The sequence below is a fragment of the Tupaia chinensis genome, unplaced genomic scaffold (genome assembly GCF_000334495.1).
Source record: "Tupaia chinensis unplaced genomic scaffold, TupChi_1.0 Scaffold150112_1, whole genome shotgun sequence".
Taxonomy (NCBI): Eukaryota; Metazoa; Chordata; class Mammalia; order Scandentia; family Tupaiidae; genus Tupaia; species Tupaia belangeri.
In genome coordinates, this window is record NW_006209952.1 from 471,427 (window position 1) to 482,990 (window position 11,564).

The window sequence follows — 11,564 nt, forward strand, 5'->3', positions numbered from 1 at the left end:
TGGGGCCCTCAGTAAATAGCCAAAAATTATTTTGAGGTCAAAATAACTTAATTTAGAATTTGATTTTGGGGAAATCTTGTCAAAGATAGCAAAATCTTAAATATTTGACATAACTGTCTATAGAAAAAGAAAGTTAAATGTTTCAAGCATCTTATGTGAAGATAAAAGCCACAATGAGATACCACCTAACCCCTGTCAGAATGACAAAGATTAAGAAAATAAACAGTGATGTGTTAGCAGGGATGTGGTGAAAAGGGAACTCTCCTACACTGTTTGTGGGAATGTAAACTGATTCAGCCACTGTGGAGAACAATATGGAGGTACCTCAAAGAGCTACAAATAGAACTACCATTTGATCCAGCAATCCCACTTCTGGGTATCCACCCAAAGGACAGGAGAATGCTCAGTCAGAAAAGTGCTTGCACAGCAATGTTTATTGCAGCATTATTCATGTTTGCCAAGACATGGAACCAACCTAAATGTCCACAAACTGCTGAATGGATTGAAAAAGTTTGGCATATATACTCTATGGAATACTACTCAGCCTTAAAAAATAGAAAGACCCTAGCATTTGATAGAATGTGGTCGGATATGGGGGATCTGTTGCTGAGTGAAGTAAGCCAGGCTATGAAAGAAAGTGTATGTATCCACTTAATATATACAAACTATCTGCACTCTATGGTAAAGAGTGAAATATTGGAGGACATGAAACCAGTGAAAATACTAAATGAGGATAAGACAGTGTGGAATTGGGGGGGGGGGGAAGAGAATAGAATAGAGAAAGATAGCAAGAAAACAAATACAGAGGCATGACATTAGTGGGACACAGATTTATTAGTGGTTTATTACCTGTTGATGATGATGTGCATAGTATTCTCAACTGGATTGGTCTGAGAAATATTTCATGACGGGTAAAGTCTTTTTACAAACAAAATGAGAAATAGTGATTGGCTGGTCAAAAAATAATTGGAATAATAATAATAATAATAATAATGATAATCAGGGGGAAAAAATGAAAAGATATTGAATGATGAAGTGGGGATTTTGATGTCTCTGTATTGACTGACATGCATGGCATTCCCTTTCAAAAAAGCAATGCATTACACTGTAAAGTTACATGAAATTCAATGAAATGTAAACAAGATTATAATGATAATAATTATAAAAAAGCCCACACATTAGAAGAATAAAACATAAGATGTCAAAAAAAAAAAAAAAAAGCATGTTAGGGAGGAGAAATGGTTAGTTAGGGATGAGAAATGGTTAACTCGGTGTTTGTTGGCATTAAAACAGAATGCATGGCAGACCACTAGTCAGATAAGACTTTCAGGGATAAACTAAACAACTCAAAGGCCAATATATGGATTGCATATAATCATAAATATTATGAAATGCATTTTTTTACTGTTTTTTGTTTGTTTGTTTGTTACTGTTTTTAATTCTCCAGTTATCCTACAACTGAACCACAGGAGAATTAAAAATTGAACTTTAGGGGAACAACAGTTAGCATAATGGTTATGTTGCTGGACTCCTATGTAGTCGACCTTGGTTCGAGTCCCAGACCTGGTGGCTTAAACTCATGCTGGCCATGTGTGCGTGCATGCCCAAGATCCCAAGAGGAGAAGGGAGGAGAAGGGATTGCGGTGTGGCCATTCCCCCTGGGGGGGGGGATGATTTCTCGCTTTCTGTCTCTCTGTCTCTCTCTGTCTTTCTGGCACAGGCAAGCACCCTGTAGCAAAAAAAAAGTTGAACTTTAGGAAAATCAGTCTTTTTTTTTTTTTTGAGAGTTTATTTTTGCTCTAGGGAGCGTGCGCTCTCCAGGCAGACAGAGAGAGACAGAGAGACAGAAAGCGAGAAATCATACCCCCCCCCAGGGGGAATGGCCACACCGCAATCCCTTCTCCTCCCTTCTCCTCTTGGGATCTTGGGCATGCACGCATACACATGCGCCCGGTGTGAGTTTAAGCCACCAGGTCCAGGATTCAAACCACAGTCGACTATATGGGAGTCCAGTACATAGCTATTATGCTAACTGCTGGTCCCGAAAATCAGTCTTATTAAACAGCACTTACACTTTTCTTTGGTTATTATGTCTCAATTATCTGTGAGAAACAAAATATGAAAGAAGTCTAGTCACTAGTCATTTTTCCTGATAGTCAGATATGTACCATGTAACATATAATGTAGAATGTATATTAGCTGTTTCATTAAAACAATCATATTAAATTAAACATGATGCCACCTGATCAATAAGACTCTGGAAAAAATATTTGTTCCGGTTAACATTTCAAATGTAAATGCAGATTGAATAGTCATTTCTAAACCTCAATTGTATAGGATACCATGGGACTACATTGTGTACAAACCGCTTTTAATTCTTTTAGCATTTTAAAGGATATCGACTCATGCTGATGCAGATTTTGTTCTAAATTGTCAGGATTAGGAGCCTCTATAAACAAGCATAATTTAAATCCCAAAGTGTCCTGTCTTTGCTGTACAATACTCTCTGGACAGGGAGTAAAGTGAGATCTGTTCTTTCCATCCTAGGGCCATCTGATATGCAAGTAGATTTTGACTGGGAAGCAATGGGCCTCAGAGGGGGAGCACGAAGCCTAGGGCAGTGGATTCATAATCCTCTCTGCAACTGCTTTTGGAATCTGCAATTTTAAGTCTGTCTAATGTCTAAAGTCTTTCATTTTCCTTACCAGGCATTAACTCTCTATCCCTGCTGTTAGTAACAGATTCTGATTTCTTTTCTTAGATAGGAGGGAGGTATAACCCTCTGGATTGTTTGTCAGTGGAGTTACTAAGCCAGCTCCATTTTTTTCTGGAGGGTTTTGTCTCCTTTATTAAATCCCACAGAGAGAAGGCAAAAATGGGAATCCTGCTAGACCTTCTGTTGTATATTGTTCCCTGATCTGGTCTCTACCATTGTCCTAAGTCTCCTAATAACTGTTTCTTGCTCTGGGAACCAATAGCATGTTTCCTGCACAAACTTCAGGAACTGTAGTAACTGCTTGATACTAACTTTATTACCCCTAACTTTTAACATATAAAACAACATTTAAACATACATAGCTCTGTTTTTAGACAACTTTGTCCCCATGACTGACACCTGACAATAATAGAATCCATTCCTTCTCTTGCTTTATGTACTCTGACATCACTTTCTTCTACTCCAGTATCTCTTTCTTCTACTCTATTCTTTTTTTCACTCTATAGGTTCCCTACCTTACTCAATAATCTACTGGCTTCGAGGGTCCACTTGCCTGACTCTTGCCCCATGCTCAGGTCACATGTTAGGGTGTCACTTGTTAGAACCTGCTTGGTTAAATACATTTTTCTGAGTGGGGAAGGTTGTGTCTCAATTATCTGTGAGAAACAAAATATGAAAGAAGTCTAGTCACTAGTAAATATAACAGCAAACACACAAAGATACACCTAAACATAGAAAAGTGAGGATGGAGGACTGATGGGCCCGACTTCTCTGGTAGAGAAAGCTGTAACTAGGAAGCAGCCTCAGGTGTATTCTTTTATTTTTTTTTTACTGAAAGGAGACTTTAATAGCTGTTGTACAAGATCAAATGTCTGATGGGCTGGCATGTCAAAATTGGTTACAACCAGGGCTTTACACGGAAGTCAATAGCGGGCGGTGGGCGAACCTTCTCTGGCCAATGCCCCTCAGTCCTGAACTCACACACCCTCAGTGATTACCCGCACAGATTGAAGTCATGGCCATTCTTTTTGCCGTTGTTGCCAGGGGAACCACTGTCCTTGCCAAACATGCTTGGTGTGGAGGAAATTTCCTGGAGGTGACAATGCAGATTCTGGCAAAGATACCTTCTGAAAATAACAAACTAACATACTCACATGGCAATTATTTGTTTCATTACATCTGCCAAGACAGGATTGTATATCTTTGTATCACTGATGATGATTTTGAACATTCCCAAGCCTTTAATTTTCTGAATGAGATAAAGAAGAGATTCCAGACTACTTATGGTTCAAGAGCACAGACAGCACTTCCATCTGCCTTGAATAGCGAATTCTCAAGTGTCTTGGCTGCACAGCTGAAACATCACTCTGAGAATAAAGGCCTGGATAAAGTGTTGGAGACTCGAGCCCAAGTGGATGGACTAAAAAGAATCATGGTCAGAAATATAGATCTGGTAGCTCATCGGGGAGAAAGATTAGAATTATTGATAGACAAAACAGAAAATCTCGTGGATTCGTCTGTCACCTTCAAAACTACTAGCAGAAATCTTGCCCGTGCCATGTGTATAAAGAATCTCAAGCTCACTGTCATCATTATCATCATCTCAATTGTATTCATTTATATCATTGTATCATCTCTCTATGGTGGATTCACATGGCCAAACTGTGTGAAGAAATAAAGAAGTTGTCATTAACCGAAGATATGAGAAAACAAAAAGTTAAAAGCAATGCATGTGACTCAAGCCTTTCATTGCTGACAGATGGTGTCTGCCAGCCTCTTCAGCCCCTTCTCCCTTTTCTTTTTTTTTATTTTTTAATCTTGTTCTGTGCCTACAGATTTCTTTGTCCTATCAATCAATTTTTTCTATTGAACTTTGGATTCAACTATTCACTGTAGCAGTAGCCCTAAAAGGCTTTTAATGTTTATTTGGTTTGTTAACTAGCATCATCTGCTTAGAGAAACATTTTTGTTTTTAATTATACAAAGCTATCACTGAGGTGGATACTACCAGTCTGAGTTGTCTACTAAAACTGTGAAGGAACTTGTATGTGCACACAAAAGTATTCAAGATACAGAGAGTATTGCTAACATCTCACCTTAATGTCTTGTTATTGGAGAGTTTTAGGTGCTTTAAAACAACATAAATGGAGAATAGTTGTTATTTGGGGAGTTATAATTAAATTGTTGGTGCTGCTTGTTTCTAGGATCCCAGATAGGTAAAGCATTAAACACTTTTATTTCAGTCAGATGGGGCAACATTTTGCTACCCAATTAGAAGCACAGAATTACCCTTGAACCCTTGTTCTCCTGGTATCCATTCTTGGGAATCAAGTTCAGTGTGCTGATCATTCACAATACAGTGGATGGCTCAGTATCCTCTGTTTTCCCATTGCAGTTTATTTGGGAAGATGATGACTTAAGTATTATAACTTATACTTAAGTATATATAACTTTTTATATATTCCTTTTTCTTCTGTGGATATTTAGGGCAATTGTATTGTGAATAAAGTAGGTATTGGAGGGGGTGGGGAGACGGAATTATTCTAATTCACCAAAGAAAAATCAGGGAGCCACAGTGGATGTGCTCATATTTTTGCTGTACAAAGGAATGTATTATGGGGAAATATTTACATTTTGAGAAAAGCCCAAACTAAATGCAATCAGCAGTCAACTGGAGGGTTAACTCCTATTGAATAATAGTTTGACCATTCTTTGTGGTTTAATAAATTCTTTAATATGCCTGGTTTTGAAGAATTCTTTTGTGAAACTTGAAAGAGAATAGACAGTATGACATATAGAAATAGTACAGAACAGTTTAGCATCCATTTAACTGTAATATAAGAAAATTAAACTGCAATCCTGCTGCTTTAGCTACTCTGGCATCTCTTACCTACTATGTGCTTCTGGTGTGTATCTGAAAGGAAGACATTTGCTGCCCTAGATCTAATTGCATTTATTTATCAATAAGTGCCATTAAGTGGAAATTATATCATATTTTTTTCTCAATGAAAGAACCAATTAGTCTATAGAACCTAGCAACCTGTTTAGCCTAGTCATGTGCCTTGTATATATATATGTGTCCCATAATCTGGCTCATGGTACCTATTCATTCATTTAAGTCTTCCAATTCATACTACCTGATTTATTTATTTGATACATATTTTATGCCCACTGGTATTGTTTCCTCATTAATTATATATAGCACAAACATTTTTCCAGTCTTTTCTCAACACTAATGTCTTGTAATTGCATCAGTAATTTGTAAACATGTTTGTTTCAGAAAAACACTTGACATTCCTGAATAATAATTTCCAAATGTTTTTAATCCAAAGAAAATGGCAAAGAGCTTATTTCACTTTCTTATACACACCTGAACAAAATTGACATGCATGCTTTATAATCAATTACTTAACTTGTTTCTTGGTTTATTTATGTATCAGGATGCTTTTAAAGCACATGTCTCATTTTAAATGATGCACAAACTAAAGACATTAATAAAATTTAAGAGTAATAAAAAGAAATTGGTTACAACCAGCAATTTATTTTCTAGTGAGCAAGTCCTCTTCCAGTTCCTAATTGACTGAATACTGTTGGGTGTACAATCTTATTGGACATCGCCTAGGTCTTATTATTCCCTCATTAGGTTTTAAGGCACAGACTCAGGACATGTCCATGAAAAAGTCTTATTATTGCCTTATTAGGTTTTAAGGTGCGGACTCGGGACATATCCATGAAAAAGTGAAAAAGGCCTGCCAAAAGTCCAGAGGAGTGAGAAGAACCAGGAAATTAAAAAGGGCAAAGGACTGGTGACTGGCCATCATCTTGAGGAGTCATTTCTTTTTCTCCTTAATTTTTACTTATTACTTATACATTATTATTCTTTAAACTTTTTCTTTTTGGAAGAGACTTTTGCTACAGGGCATGTGCACTTGATGGAGAGACAGGGAGAGACAGAAAGAAAAGGAGAAATCACCCCACTGGGGAGATGGCCACGCCACAATCCCTTCTCTCTTCATTCTTGGAATTTCAGGCACACACACACACACACACACACACACACGAGCCAGACATGAACTTTAATCCACCGGTCTGGGACTTAAACCACTATAGACTATGTGGGAGTCCAGTGACATAACCATTATACCATCTGCTGTTCCTATTATTCTTAAATTTGACCAGAGAGAGACAGAGACTAAGAAAGTGGGAGAGTGAGAAAGCAAGGAGGCAGGTCCAGGACTTGAACTGTGGTCAGTCATGTGGGAATCCAATGCCTCAACCACCACACCACCTGTTGATGGCCATATACTCTTTTTTTTTTTGGGGGGGGGGGAGAATGTGTGCATCAGTCAATTTATTATTAATTTTTTTGCGGGAGAGATTTTTTTGGTATAGGGCATGTGCTTGACTGAGACAGAGACAGAAAAAGGGGAGAAATTACCACTATCAGGGTAAATGGCCATGCCTCAACCCCATCTTCTCTGTTCTCTTGGGATCTTGGGCTCTCATGCACACTTCCTGGCATGAGTCTGAAGTCACAGGATGTGAGACTCGAACCACCGTTCGCCATGTGGTAGTCCAGCAACATAACTGATGCCATATGCAGTCTGTGCATCAATAAATTTAATTTATATCACCTGTAAACTTAATTTCAGAATAGTAAAGGTGTTGTTACAAAATATTCAGGTTAAAAAGTGATATCTATGAGCCAGTGGGTGGTGTGGTGAAGGCAATGGAGACTTCTACATGGCTGACCAAAGTTTCAGTCCTGGACCTGATGGCTTGTCTTCTTACAGTCCCTCTCTCTGTGTGTTTCTTTCTCTTGTCAAATTAAAATAAATAAAATTAAAATAAGTAAGTCTTAAAGAAAAGTTTTAAAAAGTGTTATCTAATCTACCAGACACTTTCATGATGGCAAAGCAGTAAAGTAACTCCAAGGCCACATATTACAGTTACTATAGTTCAATCACACTTGAATATTTTAATTTTAAAATAGAAAAGCAGAAAAGTGATAATATTTTGAGAAAGGAGTCATCTGAACTCTAGCAGTTCTTTAAAGGATGGTGCAAAACCTGTGTTAATCTCTAGTTCTCTGAGTAGTATTTAAAAACATTGCATATGCTGCTCACTAGTAAATGCTCACTAGCATACACATTTTCTTATAGGATCTGTATAGCTGAGTCTGGGCTCTATTAGTTAACCATGGTTAAGTCCCAGACCTGCTGATTAAACTCAGGCCAGGCACCTGTACCAGGGTGCCCAAAATCAGAAGAGGAGAATGGAGAAGGGAACTGCAGCGTGGCCATTGCTTTCTGTCTCTCTCTGTGTCTGTCTTTCTGGCCAGCATACATGTCTTAATAAAGTCTATCTGAAAAAGAAAAAAGAAAAAAAGAAAAAAGAAAAAGAAAAATTGAGAGAAGCACCAAAACAACCAATTCCTTAATTTAGGAAAAATTCATTTTCTCCATTCTCCACCCATTGCAGTCGCCTTAGATCCCTTCTCTGATGCCAGGGATGAGAGTCCCAACCATGGGTTTAGCAACTGCAATTCTTTGGAGTAACCAACAACGGACTGTGGCTTCCAGCACACAGCACATATTACTACCTACTGGCTGTAGAGCCCTGGGAAAAACTAAACACTTAATGTAGCCTTCACGTTACCTAGGTGCAGGCCAGGGTCTCAAGAGATATGTAATTATCAGCGTCATTCACACCATAATGGTTTCATTGTTCTCTCATCTAGTGAGGCAGAGCCCACCAGCGCATGAAGCGCAGACTCCCAGCTAGCAAACCTGAGGGGCCTTGGTTTCTAGCTTAGCCCCAACAGCCCAAGCCTCTTAAGGCTTTCTGCGGAGTCTCCTCTGTCTACCAACCTAGGTCACCGCCCACCCTCCGCAGAGACCGCCTGCCTTCTTCTGTTTTCCGAGGCTACTCAATTCCACCATTTGTCACCGTGGCCAACACTTGGAGTCACGTAAATAGCGGCTTTCTCGGCTTGAGCCTTTTTTGACTGAGCTCAGACTTTGGTGGAAACTTTCTAAAGGCAGGCTAGAGTTAGTTAGAACTGAAAACTTTTACAAAACTATTGATTCTGGGAAATTGAAAGGGTAGAGAAACATTACTAAAGAAGGGCATCTGGGGGAGTGGAAACCTGGAACGGGCAAATACAGGGTTTAAGAGACCGATGCGATTAAACTCCGTAAGCTGAAAAAGTAGAAGACAGCAACTTCTTGCTAGCGCCTAAGATTTCACACATTTAAAGAGGAAAGGGAAAGTAGGTTTCTCGCGAATCTGAGATGAGACTGGCTGGAAGATTCGGAAAGGTTATGACTAAAACCCGAATTAGCCAGCAGAAGTAACAACACCTATAAAGAAATTTAAGGAGGGGCGGAGAAAAAGGAGGAAGACGCACATCTTTGCGTGCTGACGTAACGCCCATAGTGATTAGATTGCGCCACTGGGAAAGCTGTATAGTTGAGCAAGTGAGGAGTCTTGTGTTTGCGGTTGGTAGACCTGCTTTGGAAGGCCATAAGTTCTCGGTTCTCTATAGGGATGAGTCATGTGGCGGTGGAAAATGCGGTTGCACTGGACCAACAGGTAAGCCAAAATCGACCCCCCGAGGCGCTCTACTTGGATTTCTCTGGCTTAACTTGGGTTTGTTGCGCAGTGTTAAGGGGCTATTTTACTTTCCACCTTTCGGTTCATGTGGTTACCGGGATTGGTTTATGGGAAGCGAGGAAAGAAACTCGAGTAAACTATGAGGTGCCCGTTGGGAAGAAAACAAGAGTAGCAGTAATGTTGATTATAATTATTATGGATCAACTCCGAGGTATTGTAATGGACACAATGGCTGCCTTTGTGTGTGCCTGCGCGATCCGGTGGAGACGCGCATGTGTAAGCACCTTTGATTACTGGGAAATGCGCGAAAAAGGCCCTTGTTTTATTTAAAAGCTTTTTGCACTCACTCACTGTTTAAATTCACGCCCTGTGGCGTCCCTACGTGAGTGGAAGACACCGTGAAATGGTGGTGGCGAAGGTAAGAGTGCAGCTTTAGCTTGGGGAAATGGCGACCGCCTTTGTGTAAGTTGCGTGGCTAGGCGATAGCATTCTCTTGTAGCAGAACGTCTGAGCCGCTGAGACTTCTGGAGGCGGTTGACTATATAAGACAATGAAACGCGTGTCTCTTATGTTACATTTTCCGCGGTCACCTAGCATAGAAACTGTAGCAGGCCGGTTACTCTGGGTGACTAGACTGCGTTTCCGGAGTGGAAAGTTTTGTGACGCCGAAGAACCGGAAGGGTTAGAAGGGGAGGGAAGAATGGATGCCGCCTGTTTCTCTTGACCGCTGTCTGGAGATAATGGAAGCTGGACGTTGATGTGGCTAGAAGTGGAAAGTCAGGGGCTAAGCGCGGCCCTACACCCGTTTCGTAATTGAAACGGAATGGCTAGTTCGCCTCGCGCAGAATGTTTTTTCCTGGCCTAAGTTTTTAAGCTAGGCATTTCTTCCGCGGGCCAACCAGAGAAAAAAGTATGATGGGCGTTTTTTGCTACCTCTAGAGAAAAACACTTTGAAGTAAGTCGAAACCAAGTGTAACTGTTCTAAAATAACCTCCTTTCGAGGTGTTGGCGGTGGGTGAGAGTTTATGTGGCCTAGTAAGTGTTAGAGTTTTGTTTTCAATGGCAAGAACTACTCAGGGTACCTGCTGTAGTTATACTTTTGGTGAAGCTGTCCAGCTTTTATCTTTTTAAAGGGAATAGTTCTTCCACTTCCAAGTCTAGTAGAGGATTTATGAAAGGGTATAAATCTTACAAAAAAATTACTTTTGTATTATCGTTAAACAGACTTTATGAAAGGGTATAAATCTTACACAAAAATTACTGTTGTATTATCGTTAAACAGACTTTCATGAGGCTAAGTGAACATAAATTTTACCTTAATGTAACATTAAGGGTTTGGCAATCTGCATATTTTTTTTTTTTTGGAGAAGTTTTTTTCTTTTCTTGGCTATAGGGCGGGTGCGCTCGACAGAGACTGAAAACGAGAAATCACCCCCTGGGGGGATGTCCGCGCCACAATCCCTTCTCCATTCTTCTCTCTGGGTCTTGGGCACGCACGTACACTGACCCGCCATGAGTTTAAGCTACCGGGTGCGGGACTGGAACTTAGTCGACTACATGGGAGTCCAGCGACATAGTCATTATGCTAACTGCTGGTCACGGCAGTCTACATTGTCTACATTTTTGAGAATATTTTTAGACCTTAGAAGGAAAGGATTAAATTAACATAAACTTACTGAGACATGTATATATGAAAGTACAGAAATAGAAAATAAAGAAATCTGCATTAGTATATTTTATGTGTATATGTTTATTTTAGTCTCTGCTTTCAGAATCACTAGAATTTTTGAGCATATTAAACCTGGAAAAGTTTTTGTTACCTAAAAGCTTTATGAGTAAGTTAGACTTTATGATACATGTATTTTGGTAATATCTTGACCTTTTAATACAGTAATCGTAAACTTGTTTACTGTGCAAGCATATGACATTGATTTTTGATTTTTATTTATTTATTTTTTTCTATAGTCCTGCCATAGGAGGAGACATTGAGGGATTGTTTTCCTAGGAATTCAGGCACACATACACATGCACATTGTGAGATACTTTATAGGTTCCCTGGTCAGGACTTGAGCTGTGGTTGACCATGTGGTGGGGGGAATCCATTGCCTTAGCCAGCAAGCCTCCTGCTAGCTTGGTTCTTGACATTGTTTTTAACTTTGGTCTTTTTTCATTTTTTGAAAAGAATTTTTTTGGCATATATAATTTTCAAAAAATACTTATTTATTTAAATTTG

The 11,564-nt window shown here is 39.4% G+C and overlaps 2 pseudogenes; both read left to right on the plus strand.

The window, feature by feature from the left end:
- Nucleotides 1–1,984: 1,984 nt before the first annotated feature.
- LOC102494944 (vesicle-associated membrane protein 7 pseudogene) lies at nucleotides 1,985–6,046 on the plus strand (annotated as a pseudogene).
- Nucleotides 6,047–9,205: 3,159 nt separating this feature from the next.
- Nucleotides 9,206–11,564, plus strand: part of LOC102495350 (ATP-dependent RNA helicase DDX3X-like) — a 20,081-nt pseudogene continuing 17,722 nt past the window's right edge.